Here is a 14,549-nt window from a genome sequence, read left to right on the forward strand (position 1 = left end):
GAAATGCTGCCTCAAATTTCATCTATGTTGAAGAATATAGCTGAATTTCGTGAAAATTCGTTTTCCCGTCTGTAGCCGTCTAGTCTGCACCAGTTTAATCATATACATTTCAGTGTAAACATCTGCAGTACAATGAGAAGTCCGACGCTGCCTCAGTCACGGTGACAGGATAATTTCTCTGGACGTAAGAAACTGCTTGCCTTAAAGTAGGGAAGGAGGCGACAGTTAGGGAAAAAGTAACCCTACGAGTTAAATAACTAACTAATTAACCAACCAACCAACATCAAACTGTTACTGTTCCGTGACTTTCTAAAAACGCTGTTTGTTTGAATTTTGTGCTGTGTGCTAAATGCTAAACTTTTATATTACACGTATTTGATCTGTTTTCACACATCTATTTATTGGTAACGGCAATGATATTGCTACAGACAAAAATCGAAATACCTTAAAGGAGAGAAAATTACTTTTCCTACGTAAGTACAAAGGGGTGGTTATACTAGTAAAAGGCACTTTGTTGATTAATATCTAGACAGTATAATACAGGAATAAAATCGCAGGGCTAATTTGTGTGACTTTATCATCCTACATTTATGAGACGTGGTGGATGAATGTATACACATTTAGAACAACGTTCACACGCAGATATATACTTATCAGTGTGAGTCATTTCTTTCGCATTATTCAGTTATTCCAAACTACTCTCCTTATTTTACAGCAGCCACAAAGTTACTACGACGAGGTGGATTATTATGTGCTACTAATATTTTAGTTTCCTAATCTTTAATTTGCTGCTCAAAATTCGAAATTTTTCGGGACACTTTCAAATTTGCGCACTATAAAACCATTTCGCAACGGCATCGCAGCATACTTTATTAAACAGAGATTTGGCAACACCATAAAGTTTAAAACGAAGCCTAGAGAAACAATGTGCAAGGATTATATTTGTGAATAACAATGATGATTATTAACTTGCTGTGTGTTTCTTACAGGCTCATGTTTCACCACACAATATTTGCGACGAGTTTTTATGATTTGTCTGATACAATGTGCACAATACAGAGCAGATGACATCTCAATAAACTTTAGAATTAATCATTTCAGTAAAATAAGCCAGTTGATGGGTAGTTCTGTTAAAGCTTCACAGCTAAAGCAGCGGACTCACGATCTACGTGCTATCTCGGCACTGAGATATCGACATCACGTGAAGACACCAGGTTGGTGAATATTTTTAGAATTTCTGCGTTCTGCTTCCATGCGGCAAGACAGTCTTGGGCCCCTTACAGGTACTGCCACTCCATTACAAATGGAGACGGTTACACGCCATATGTGATACCACAGACAAGGGAATCGCAGACGCACCCGATATCTACATCTACATCCATACTCCGCAAGCCACCTGACGGTGTGTAACTGACTGACTTATATCCTATTCAGAAACGAAAATTAAATATACGTGTTCAGCGAGGATCGCTGGGCTGAGGTGTGAATGAGAGTTTGTAGCGAGGAGGTAGACTTGCTAGGGTGGTCTAGTTGTTCAAAGTCACTGTGCCAGGTGGCGTAGTGGCTATCGCATCTGCCTAGTACAGTGGTTACCAACCTGAGGGGTAAAATGAAATTTTCTGAGGGTAAAAACTAAACGATTGGATTCTGTTTCACTCACTCACGAAACTAAATTATTTTCGAAAGAGCGTTACTATTATCACAATTCTCTAAGACTCTAATACTGACTATGTAAGTTATCATCAACAACTACTTTCTCTCAATTAGTAGCATTAATGCGGTGGAGGTTATAGTCCATCCACTACACAAATGTTGTGTTTCGTCTCGTACATCGCCGACGATTAAACTAAGTCACATACGCACGAGTACCTCAAGAAAATGTCTTCTCCCAGTTGTCGATAGTACCTGCAGTAAACCAGAAATTGCTTCATTACTCGCTTAGAAACAGATAAATAAATTGTCACCATGACACAGCAGTAACTACATAGAGCTGTACACATTATTATTATTATTATTATTATTATTATTATTATTATTATTACTACTACTACTACTACTACTACTACTACTACTACTACTACTACTACTACTATTAGTGGCTTTGGTCAGACACAAAGCATTAACAGCCTGAAGTCCTCCAGCTTCTGCCAGTTCAGAAGTATGGAGTGCAGTAATCAAGTTATTTACGAGCAGTAGGTATAGTGCACACATTTGAACTTGGTTGATTATAAATGCGGTTGCAGTGTGCAGTTCATGCAAGTGCCACAATGGAGAGGAGTAATGCTGGGGAAGTACGTTTTGTATCAAGTGTGTACCCTCATTGTGTATAGTCAGCTTTCTTTTCTGAGAAGGAATTGTGGGTAGCACTGCGATGCACCACGAATTCCTTCGTCATTCATTCTCTCTACACACACACACACACTAAATATCTTTCATCATTTAAAAATAAAGTGTTCCAAGGAAAGTCTTTCATTCAACACTTCTGTTAGGTGGTAAAGTTTGTGATGATTTGGGGAGGGGGAGAGGGGCAACAGGTAGCAGGTGAGAGGGGGAGACAGGCGGGGGTATTAGGTAATGTCTAATTGCACTCAGGGTTTATGGTCTAAGAAAGATTGGGAACCAATTTCCTAGTGAGTAGGCGACCCGGCTTCGAATCCTGGCCTTACTACAAATTTTGGTTCATCTCTTCAGTCTGCATACAGACATCAATAAAACACATTTTTTACGCTTTTACTCAGTGACGAGTCACTGGAGGCCGCAAATCCCTTGTGCTAAAATACTCAGAAACACACTGAACAGTCTCCGAAATTTGTATTGTATTCTATTCTGTGGATCTGGCGACCTAGAAACGGCGGAGAGGCTTCGTCCCCGCCGTAACCCGCAGCAGTGGTCCTCAACACCCAACAGGCTAGAGCAGTCCACTCACCCTGCTGCCCCCCCCCCCCCCCCCCACACACACACACACAGAACCCAGGGTTATTGTGCGGTTCGGCCCCCAGTGGTTCCCTCCCCTCCCCTCCCCTACACTCCCCCTCTCTGGGAACGTCTCACACCAGACGAGTGTAACCCTAAACCCCAGTGTTTTTGTGGTAGAGTAATTATGGTGTACGTGTCCATGGAGAAAGTGTTTGCGCTCCGAAATTTAGTCGGTGGAGTTTGCATTTACCCTGTATCCTCTGCATCCCACTCTCGTCAAGATTACTTCCGGTACAAGAAGTCATTTCGCCTTTACCCTTCACTCTTCATTCACGACTGATGTGTTGGGAGGACGACTGTCACTGTGCCGTAATTTCTCTGATTTTCTCGTGATGGTCATATTGCAGAGCATATGTGGGAGGAAGCGACTTGTTATCCAACTCTTCTTGGAACGCATGTTCTCGGAATCTTAACAGTAAACCTTCCCGTGAAGCACACGCCTGTCTTGTAGCGTCTGCCGTTAGACTTTATTTAGCATCTCCGACACGCTCCTGCGCCTACTAAACGATCAAAGTTTTCCGTTCGCCTTCACTGGTACAAATTAAACGAGTACGTTCAATTCCACTACGCTTTGTAGTATTACTCCTAGAGATTTAAGCGAGTTCGCAGGCGTCAGAAGTTTACCACTTATCTGCTGAGCGGATATTATCGGGTTCTTTCTGTTATGGACGTTATCTTGCGTTCTACATTTGAAGACAGCTGTCATTCTGCATTTCCTTACAGTCATGTAAAAACTATACCTTCAGGTAAAGAACAAAATTACCAGCGAATAATCCGGAAGTACTTCCGGTCCTATCCAATCGTTTATGTATATTGAGAAAATTACCGAGGCGGTAATGTACACTTAGAGAACATAATAGTATCACATCCACCATCCGGTATAACGAACTGAATTCTACTGACCACAATTCATGCAGTGTCATATTTTGTGTAGATATTCCAGATCACAATACTGATGTTATGTACCCATCATGTTATGAAGCGAAGGACGCCTTTCGAAAGTACTAAATGACAGAACCTACCTACTCGCCTGCATCCACTGTTTGCAACTAACGGTTTGTGGGAAAATAATTCGAGCTGATTTTACACGAGGCACTAATCATAAGCCCGCGTTGATTCTTGGGCATGTCAGTCGCGGATCGTAATATGCTCCAGGATGCATTAATAGACGAATGTCAAGAAATTATCAACGAAATTCGCCAACGGCCGTGTAACCGAGATGTTACTTCATTTTATTTTGATTACCAATTTCGCCATTCCACTTTGTCATCTTCAGGCCCCATATGCAACTCTCAAAAATTAACGATACTGTCATGGAGTGCCATGTATTCCTGGATGTCGTGGATTCAAAAACGTGTGCCAAGTGCTTAATTTGAAGACTTGATTGCAACAGTTGCAATCAAGTCATCGAATTCACGACATCCAGGAATATATGGCACCATATGACAACATCGTTTGTTTTTGAAAGATGGATATGAGGCCTGAAAATGGCATAGTGGAATGCTGAAACTGGTAGTGAAAATAAAATAACATCTCAATCACACGGCCGTTGGCGAATTTAATTGATAATTACTTGACCAGTCGATGTTCCATGTCCATGATGGATCAACAGAGACTAAATATCAAGGATGTGGTGTCGTCCACAGTTGTCGTGCAACACCAAAGTCGGCAACTCGAATCGATACCACAGACATTAGCGAAGGCTTGCTGCGATATGTTACAACCAGTGGGTGCCACTGCAGAAGACCACACCTCGCTCTCAGCATAGCAGCAGCCTCGCACTGAGAGCAATGTAATGTCGAGCATGCAAAAGCTCCGCCCAGTTCATAACCTCATCTGATAGAGTCAACATAATAGTATAGGACCACTGAGTAGTTAAAGTTTCTGGCGACTTTCGTACAGGTTGAACATTGTACTTCAAGAGAACAATTTGTTAATTAGTGGATCAAGTGATGCTTTGTTAGTCAATGACAATGGCAGCTGTAAATTATCCAGCACTCCTGGGGGAAAAGAACTGTGTGAAAGTTAACTAAATTTTTCATTCATTAATGTAATAAAGTGAACTAATATTTCGTGAGTTACAGTTCCCATGAGGCAGCTCAGCGAGTAATCAAAGAACCCACAGCTATGGCTGAACGAAAGTACTGTCCGCAGCTCGTGGTCGTGCGGTAGCTTTCTCGCTTCCCACGCTCGGGTTCCCGGGTTCGATTCCCAGCGGGGTCAGGGATTTTCTCTGCCTCGTGATGACTGGGTGTTGTGTGGTGTCCTTAGGTTAGTTAGGTTTAAGTAGTTCTAAGTTCTAGGGGACTGATGACCATAGATGTTAAGTCCCATAGTGCTCAGAGCCATTTGAACCATTTTTGAACGAAAGTACACTACTGGCCTTTAAAATTGTAACACCACGAAGATGACGTGCTACAGACGCAAATGATTAGCTTTTCAGAGCATTCACACAAGGTTGGCGCCGGTGGCGACACCTACAACGTGCTGACATGAGGAAAGTTTCCAACCGATTTCTCATAGACAAACAGCGGTTGACCGGCGTTGCCTGGTGAAGCGTTGTTGTGATGCCTCGTGTAAGGAGCAGACTTTGATAAAGGTCGGATTGTAGCCTATCGCGATTGTCGTTTATCGTATCGCGACATTGCTGCTCGCGTTGGTCGAGATCCAATGACTGTTAGCAGAATATGGAATCGGTGGGTTCAGGAGGGTACTACGGAACGCCGTGCTGGATCCCAACGGCCTCGTATCACTAGCAGTCGAGATGACAGGAATCTTATCCGCGTGGCCACGTCTCGATCCCTGAGTCAACAGGTGGGGACGTTTGCAAGACAACAACCATCTGCACGAACAGTTCGACGACGTTTGCAGCAGCATGGACAATCAGCTCGGAGACCATGGCTGCGGTTACCCCTGACGCTGCACCACAGACAGGAGCGCCTGCGATGTGTACTCAACGACGAACCTGGGTGTGCGAATGGCAAAACGTCATTTTTTCGGATGAATCCAGGTTCTGTTTACAGCATCGTGATGGTCGGTTGGTTGGTTGGTTGGTTGGTTTGGGGAAGAAAGGGACTAGACTGCTACGGTCATCGGTCCCTTGTTCCAAATACAAAGAACAGCCACAGAGAATAAAAACGAGGAGCAGATCACAGACGATACAGAACAAGAGAAACTGAGACAAAGACAAGACAAAACGAACTAAAACCACACAGAGTGTGACGGTGGTTGGCCGACCATAGAAATAAAAAAGGAAAAGCCAACCACTTAGAAACACATTAAAAAATCAGTTTAAAATCATAGGCCAAAGGCCAGAATCAACACAAAACAATAAAATAAAACAGAAACACTCAGAGTAAATGATAAAATCCCCCTGCCCGAATAAAACGTAAAACTAAGTCAGCCATAGTGGAGTCGTCTGTTAAAAGGGCAGGGAGCGTAGCAGGCAGCGCAAATGTCTGCCTGACCACAGCTAAAAGGGGGCAGGCCATCAAAATGTGGGCCACTGTCAAAGCCGCCCCGCAGCGACATACAGGAGGGTCCTCCCGGCGCAGTAAATAACTGTGTGTCAGCCGGGAGTGGCCAATGCGGAGCCGGCAAAGAACTACAGAGTCCCTGCGAGTGGCTCGCAGGGATGACCGCCACACAGCCGTCGTCTCCTTGACAGCACAGAGTTTATTGCGCTGTGTCAGTTCGCGCCATTCATCGTCTCACAGCGCCAAGATTTTGCGGCGGAAGACTGCCCGCAAATCAGTCTCTGGGAGGCCAACGTCCAGAGATGGCTTACTGGTGGCCTCTTTCGCCAGGCGGTCAACATGTTCGTTACCCGGGATACCGACATGACCGGGGGTCCACACAAAGACCACAGAGCGGCCGCAACGGGCAAGAGTGTGTAGAGACTCTTGTATAGCCATCACCAGACGAGAACGAGGGAAACACTGGTCGAGAGCTCGTAAACCGCTCAGGGAATCGCTACAGATAACGAAGGACTCACCTGAGCAGGAGCGGATATACTCTAGGGCACGAAAGATGGCGACCAGTTCAGCAGTGTAAACGCTGCAGCCATCCTGCAAGGAACGTTGTTCGGAACGGTCCCCTAGAGTGAGCGCATACCCGACACGACCAGCAACCCTTCATCCAATCCCTCGGACCCCGATGAACGCGCCGTACGAAATGAACACCTCTACGTTCTAAGTTGGCGCGCAGCTCGTCATCAGACTGCAAAAGGAGGTCCCTATGGAAAATAACACCCTGGACCACATTTAAACTCTTATGTGGTGTAATAATAACGTTAACATCCCCCAACTTGTCACAAGCAAGTAACCTGCGTGACTGGGCGGAGGATGCCGTTTGTATCAGTACTGACCCAGAGCGCATTTTAGACAAGCCCTCCAGCTCCCCAAACTTGTCCTCTAAATGCTCGACGAAGAACTGAGGCTTTGTGGAGAGAAAAGACTCCCCATCAGCTCTCGTGCAAACTAAGAATCGGGGCGAATAACTGTTACCTCCATCCTGAGACTTACGCTCTTCCCACGGCGTGGCCAGGGAGGGGAACGTTTTCGGATCGTACTTCTGAGCATTAAATTGAGCCCGAGAACGCTTAGAGACTGCTGGCGGCTGGCCGCCAGCGAGAGATGATGTACCACGCTTCATTACGGGTCATCCGCCCTGATGTCACCTACTCCGACCAAGGGCCCTCCCCACGGGCGCCACCCAGCCACAGCAAAGGCCACGTGGCAGGATGGGCGTTGCCGGGAGTCCCGATACCCCAGGAGGATAGGCATCTACTCCTTGGCATACGTGGTGAGTTAACGGCGCAGGCATCAGTAGAGCGATCCCTGTGTTGTCAGGGGGCTACAACCAAGAGGGTACATGGCGGCCCCACCACAACGGACTGGCTACCGTGCTGGATCTTAGGTGCAAAAATGTCCAAGGTTGTCGTCGCAGTAAAAGAAACACTGCAGAGTGCAGCGTTGTAATCGCACCCAGGGACGTATCCTCGCCCAAGAGATCGAAAACGAGCGGGACACCATTGCAACGACGAGAAAGCCGGCTAAAGGTCTAATTGCACGACGGATACAGTGCACCATGTAAGGCGCCCTTCCCCAATTGGCTCGCTCTTCGGAATGATTTAGAAAGATGGAGGTCAAACCCGAGAGGGGACCATCACATAAGGCCGAAACATGTGAGACTCCTTTTAGTCGCCTCGTACGACAGGCAGGAATACCGCGGGCCTATTCTAACCCCCGAACCCACAGGGGGGGCGTGATGGTCGCATCCATGTTTGGCGACATCGCGGCGAACGCACATTGGAAGCGTGTATTCGCCATCGCCATACTGGCGTATCTCCTGGCTTGATGGTATGGGGCGCCATTGGTTACACGTCTCTGTCACCTCTTGTTCGCATTGACGGCAGTGGACGTTACATTTCAGATGTTTTACGACCCGTGGCTCTACCCTTCATTTGATCCCTGCGAAACCCCAGCACGATAATGCACGGCCGCATGTTGCAGGTCCTGTACGGGCCTTTCTGGATACAGAAAATGTTCGACTGCTGTTCTGGCCAGCACATTCTCCAGATCTCTCACCAACTGAAAACATCTGGTCAATGGTGGCCGAGCAACTGGCTCGTCACAACACGCCAGTCACTACTCTTGATGAACTGTGGTATCGTGTTGAAGCTGCATGGGCAGCTGTACCTGTACACGCCATCCAAGCTCTGTTTGACTCAATGCCCAAGCGTATCAAGGCCGTTATTACGACCAGAGGTGGTTGTTCTGGGTACTGATTTCTCAGGATCTATGCACCCACATTGGGTGAAAATGTAATCTCATGTCAGTTCTAGAATAATACATTTGTCCAATGAATACCCGTTTATCATCTGAATTTCTTCTTGGTGTAGCAATTTTAATGGCCACTATTATAGTTTCGTCTGGTCACAACAAAGCATATTAGTCTTTAACCAGTAACCCCCGACCCCCACCCCTGCTCTCAAAACCCAGCTGCAATTCTTTAAGGCAGTGGTTCCCAATCTTTCTTAGACCGTTACCCCTGAGTGCAATTAGACATTGGTTAGTACCCCTGCCGTCCACACCCATCCCTTCAGCCATCTGTCGCTCACTACTATACTTTGTGTTTGACAATCACTTCATTGCTGCACTTCTTACTTCTGAAGTGGCAGAAAGTGGACACCTTCAGACTGTTAATGCTTTGTGTCTAATTGCTATAATAATAATAAATAATAATAATAATAATAATAATGGTAATAATAACAATTGTACAGCACTGTAGTAGCCCTTATGTAATTAATGCTGTGTCATGGTATCAGTTAATTCATTTGTCTGTTTCAAAGCGAGTAATGAAGAATTTCTTGTCTACTGCAGGTACTATCGACAATTTTGAGAAGCAATTTTTTTGGGACATTTAGAATTTGTTGTGTGTATGTCTCACTTTCATCATCAGTGATGTACAGGACAAAGCACAACATGTCTCTAATGGATGTACTATCTGAAGAACCTATAACCTCCACTGTGTTAATGTTGAGAGAGGACAAGTTACTCTCTCACCATTTCGCATACAGAAAATTATTAAAGATTTTATTACAACCTGATGCACTTTGAGCGAGACTCCAGAAAGTTAACAGCCTGAGCAGACGTTGATGGAGCCTGGTAGGGCGCTAAAAGCATGAGGTATTTTTATGGTTCATAGAAATGGCTTGCTGGGAGTTGAAAGCAATTGGCGGCGAGCCTACCCCTTAGTAAATCTTGCCGGACAGGTCAAGGGCAGACAGGGCAGCTCCTTGTTGGGACAGGGCTCCAGCAGAACAATACCGTGATACCTGCCGCGGCGCCAGCAGAAGGCTGGGCAGGGGCGACAGTCTAAAGGAAAGCGTCCAGACAGTGGAATCATAAATTGGGCGTTGTGTGCAGAGCCAAGCATAATAGAAATTCACATGTTTTCATGTTTGTTGACATTGCAAGAAGACCAGTAAGCCACTTCCCTCGGCGGCCCCTGTTGTATAACAAAACTACGGCATCTGAGAAACGTTTAGAGATGGTATCTTTATTACCCCTCATAGATAGGATTATCAAGCTCCAAGACACAGGCGATTTAGATAAAGATCTTTGAGATTGTATCTATTCACCTGTTGCTGTGGGAAGGGATACGACTTCAGAGAAAATCATCTTTTTCCCCTCTGCGGAAACTTAAGAAAAGGCAGTAATTGGCGGTTTCTTTTTCTTTTCAGAGGCACAGGTATCTTAGCTCTTGCCCTGGTTTGACATGAGTTTGTGCTGTCGTGTGGGAGAGATTTAGCGCCTCTAGAGCCTTGTGATTAGCTCAAGACACTGAAGATGGTGTATGTACTTTGTGGGAAACAGGAATTGTTTTCTAGATAGGTGGGAAGCACTCGGAATATGGTCTGATAAGCACTTATGGTCGGAGCTCTGGCATATTTGGTTGGTACTTGGGGCCTGTCCTGAGACTGACTTCACTTGCGAGTAGTTTAGAATGGGGAGCCTGTGATTAGGTTCTTACTGTACTGACAGAGTGACTTCAAACATCTTGGATTACTCGTTTACTGAGGGCACACTCATTCGTTTTTGGTTTACCAGTCTTGACTTTTGGTATCCTTGTGCACTCTGTCGTACAAGTGAGCCAAATTGGTCCTTGGTACTACCAGCGAACGGGTGTGTCATACACTGAACTCTACCACGATTTCAGGGCTCTGGTTGAGAGTAAATTGCCATCAGTGTGCCTGATCACTAGACCGTGATATCTTTCCATTTCTTTCGTGGCCGCGGTCCATTGACAGGTGCCACCGCCACATCTCATCTCCTCCGCCTCACACATCTCGTCAGCTGCAAGTCAAGTCGGCGCACAAAGCACACAGGGTAACATACTGCTGCTCCAGCATTGTCAGGATGTACAGATCTCAATTACCGCTTGCTTTCAGCTGCACCTATGTAGAGAAACTTCAATAGATTTGATCAGTCAAAGTCTGCTCAGCGACAGATCAATTCAGCTTGCGTTATCCACATTTTTAGGGTCAGAGTACTTGACTCACTGATCACCTAGTTAAACTGTCTTTGCCAACCAGGCGTCATCCAGTGGAGTGTTAAGTCATCTGTTAGTTTTATAGGGAATTCAATCTTTAACTTGTTTAGTATAATTTATGTCTTGTATAGTAAAATAAATAATGTTAGTACACTAAGTTTTGTCAAGATTCTGTCAAATAGTGCAAACAAGTTACCTTTCAATGTCACTGGCTGAGAAAAGTAATTATTGATAACTTACACAATCAATATTAGAGTCTTACAAAATTGTGATAACACTAATTATCTTTTGAAAATAGGTTAGTTTCGTGACTGAAACAATCTGATCGTTTAGCTTTTAATCCTCAAAAAATTTCATTCTACCTGTCAGAGGATAATTACCCCCAGGTTGTGCTTCACTGCTTTAATTAATCAAACTCACATGATATCATATCTTCTGAATTCTGTGACGTACAATAACACAATTTTTCAGGCATGTTCAGTGGTATATGTGGATACTGTCTGCATTGTATGTTTCGAAAAGGGTTAGTAATAAAGGAGTAAAAAATTAAAAGATCATGTCTGATGCTGAAGTTTTATTGCATAAACAGTGGAAATATAAGAAATAAACTTTTTCTTTTCATTATTTTATCGGCGTGTCAGCGAGAAAAAGTTTAGAAACTGTTTGAAATTATGAGTTAAGTTGGTTGAAAGTCGCCAAGCACACTCTTTCTGAAATTCTGTATGATTATAGTCTGGATAATACGCGAGCCATTACTAATACTGTCTCAAGACATACACTGTACACAGATTCTGACTGTGATACTTCAGTAACTGTATTTACTTTTAACATAAGTTTTGAGCTCTTAGTGAGTACATTAGGACAGTATTTTAAATATTTAAATTCAGTCAATAATTATATCAAATAATGAACATCAAATTTATGTTGCCCTTGCAAGCCCTTAATAGCCACTCTGCAACTAGGACGGGATAACTGGGTGACCGTTTAGGCATTTTAATAATAGTATTCGGTACTTGGTAGTGTACCGTCTCGCCTCGATTGCTTATTGGTCACGGTGGTACCGCAGCTGTTACACCTGCATCATGTACATACGAATTGTCAATGGAGTGTCTTGTTTTCTTCGTTGCTCAGGCAGATCATCTGCTACAGGACTGCTTCTTTCTTTTCTACATCTTGTGCTGCACAGTAATCTCATCCTGCAGCAAGTCCTGCTTCTGTGGATCATATCTCTTACCTTTGTTTATAAACATCAGTGACTTGCACTCTTTTCCAGCCAGGTAGGAATGTTTGTTGTGCGTGGGATTCACCATAAACATGGGCTAGTAAATGCACTAGTTCCGTAAGCTGTTCAGTGTGGAATCTAATTGGGACTTCGCGAAGCCTGGTTATTATATTTGAAGCCCAGTACCCTGACGTCAGTTTCCTAAAGCAGCTCTAAAAATGTCTTTTGATAATTAGAATTATTTCCAAGCACTCTTAAGTACATAACATTTCTAGCTATTCATCATTGTCGCCTGTAGCCAATTGTGTAGCAAATTCGTCTTGTAATTGTGAAATAGTTGGTGTAATTATCGTTTATAGCAGCTTTATTTTTATGATGCTCTGTATTTATTACCAAATGGAAATGTTAAGTAACAAATATTGAATCATAATTTTTAATGAATGTAACATTTTATCTTTAATTACTGGTCGTATGAAAATAATTCAGAATTTCATACAGCTATTCGAAATGCCTTATTGTTAAATGAAAAAAATTACACACATCAATAATACTGTTCACTCTCTCAATCTCCAGAAAAAAACTATTTTATTTCCTGTTTCATGTTTCCTGAAAATTATAATTTCTTGTGCGTACTTGCTAATCCTGCAATTGGTAACCTATACATATTTAAAAATGTGTGTATGTGTGCGTTTATGTTCCACATCACCACCTAAACCACTGGACCGATGCCAACCGACCTCAATACACTTATTCCTTACTGTTAGGTAACAATCCTTGTGGGCGTTCGGACCACCTCTGAATCGTAGTTCAGGAGGTACGACATAATAAACGATGAGATGCGCGAAAAACTGTCCATCATGCATGACGTTTAAATTTATTACTTCTATGCTACTATATCTACTCGCAACACAATTTTCAAATGGTTTCCACATATCCCGCTAAATCAACCTACAAAATTATATTATTGTATGTCAAATAGCTCAGGAGATATGCCGTCATAAACGCTGAGATGTGTGTGAGAGTACCGCGCCATGTGTTAAGCTAACGTATTTATTATTTATTCCTAAGACACTCCTACAATCGAGTCACCTTAGGGAAATCGCCGTCATCTGGCAGCGCTTTTGACAGTTTTAAGCTGCGAAGCGCGAACGGTTGTAGACGAAAACAATAACCGTCTACAGAGCTATGAAGAGGCGTTGCCAAAGAGACGTTTGCAAAATCGGGTCGTAGACACGCGAATCAGCTCCGACCAGCGTACAGAAACCGTCCAGTATCATGTCACATCGTGTCTTCTGCATAATTTCAAAGATATTTTCACGAATACATGGAAATGAATTTTTTCGACATTTTACCACAAACAGTTCATTTTTTCTTTTTCGTTTCTAACACGAAATTTGCAAAATGATTATTCTGGCAATTCCGAGTTTATCAACAAGTAAGCGGGAGGCGTGCCAGAGATGAAACCCTGCAGTCGCGCTATCCTCTGTGTCCTCGGTGGCTCAAGTGGATAGAGCGTCTGCCATGTAAGCAGGAGATCCCGGGTTCGAGTCCCGGTCGGGGCACACATTTTCATCTGTCCCCGTTGACGTATGCCAACGCCTGTAAGCAGCTAAGGGTGTTCATTTCATTGTAATTTCATTCTAATGAGCTGCATGGTCACCGATGGTATCTGTTCTTTCGGACATGTCCTCTTAGTATATATAAAAAATGTTAAGTTTATTAAAAAATATGAGTCAATATTTGTTAATTAGCATTCCAATTAAATAAAAATACAAAAGGGAGCCCAGCGACTTTACGAGACGTTTATGCTACCGAATCAGTTACCGATGACTATGTTAATACGTTAGAAATATTCTATACTCGAAGAGCGTATGGAAATTTTCTTATCCTCAAAGACGATTTTATGGAGCTTTTTTTTTATTATTTTGACGTACTGCTGTAGGAAATTAATGTCCAGGCAGTGACATTCAAATCCTATACGAATACGACAACAATCGAAGAAAATCAGTGTGTTAGGTTCCTTTCTGAGTCCGGAGCCTTGAGTTCGCGCCGTATTTCTCAGCGACGGGTCGAGTTGGCTTATCCCTGCAGTAGGGCTGACGCTGGCAATGGCAACGCCGCAGCGGCAGCCGCTTGCACTACACTGCAGCACCGGCCTAACTGGCTGCCTGCATCTTCGTCCTGATCCTTCTGTGCTGATGCTAGCACCATAGTGACCACCTCTCCCGAATCTAGCTTACTGTTCTGCCCGACGTTGTTGTTGTCTTCAGTCCTGAGATGATGATGCAGCTCTCCA

General features: G+C 43.8%; 1 protein-coding gene and 1 non-coding gene across 3 annotated transcripts in view; one reads left to right on the plus strand and one right to left on the minus strand.

Annotated features, from left to right (window-relative positions):
• The window catches only part of LOC126412846 (protein goliath), a 662,532-nt gene that overhangs the window by 609,294 nt on the left and 38,689 nt on the right, over window positions 1-14,549 (minus strand). The gene's annotated exons all lie outside the window — the stretch shown is intronic.
• Window positions 13,742-13,815, plus strand: Trnat-ugu (transfer RNA threonine (anticodon UGU)). The gene has a single exon. It is a non-coding gene; the product is annotated as a tRNA-Thr (tRNA).

Source organism: Schistocerca serialis, chromosome 7 (genome assembly GCF_023864345.2).
Source record: "Schistocerca serialis cubense isolate TAMUIC-IGC-003099 chromosome 7, iqSchSeri2.2, whole genome shotgun sequence".
NCBI classification, from domain to species: domain Eukaryota; kingdom Metazoa; phylum Arthropoda; class Insecta; order Orthoptera; family Acrididae; genus Schistocerca; species Schistocerca serialis.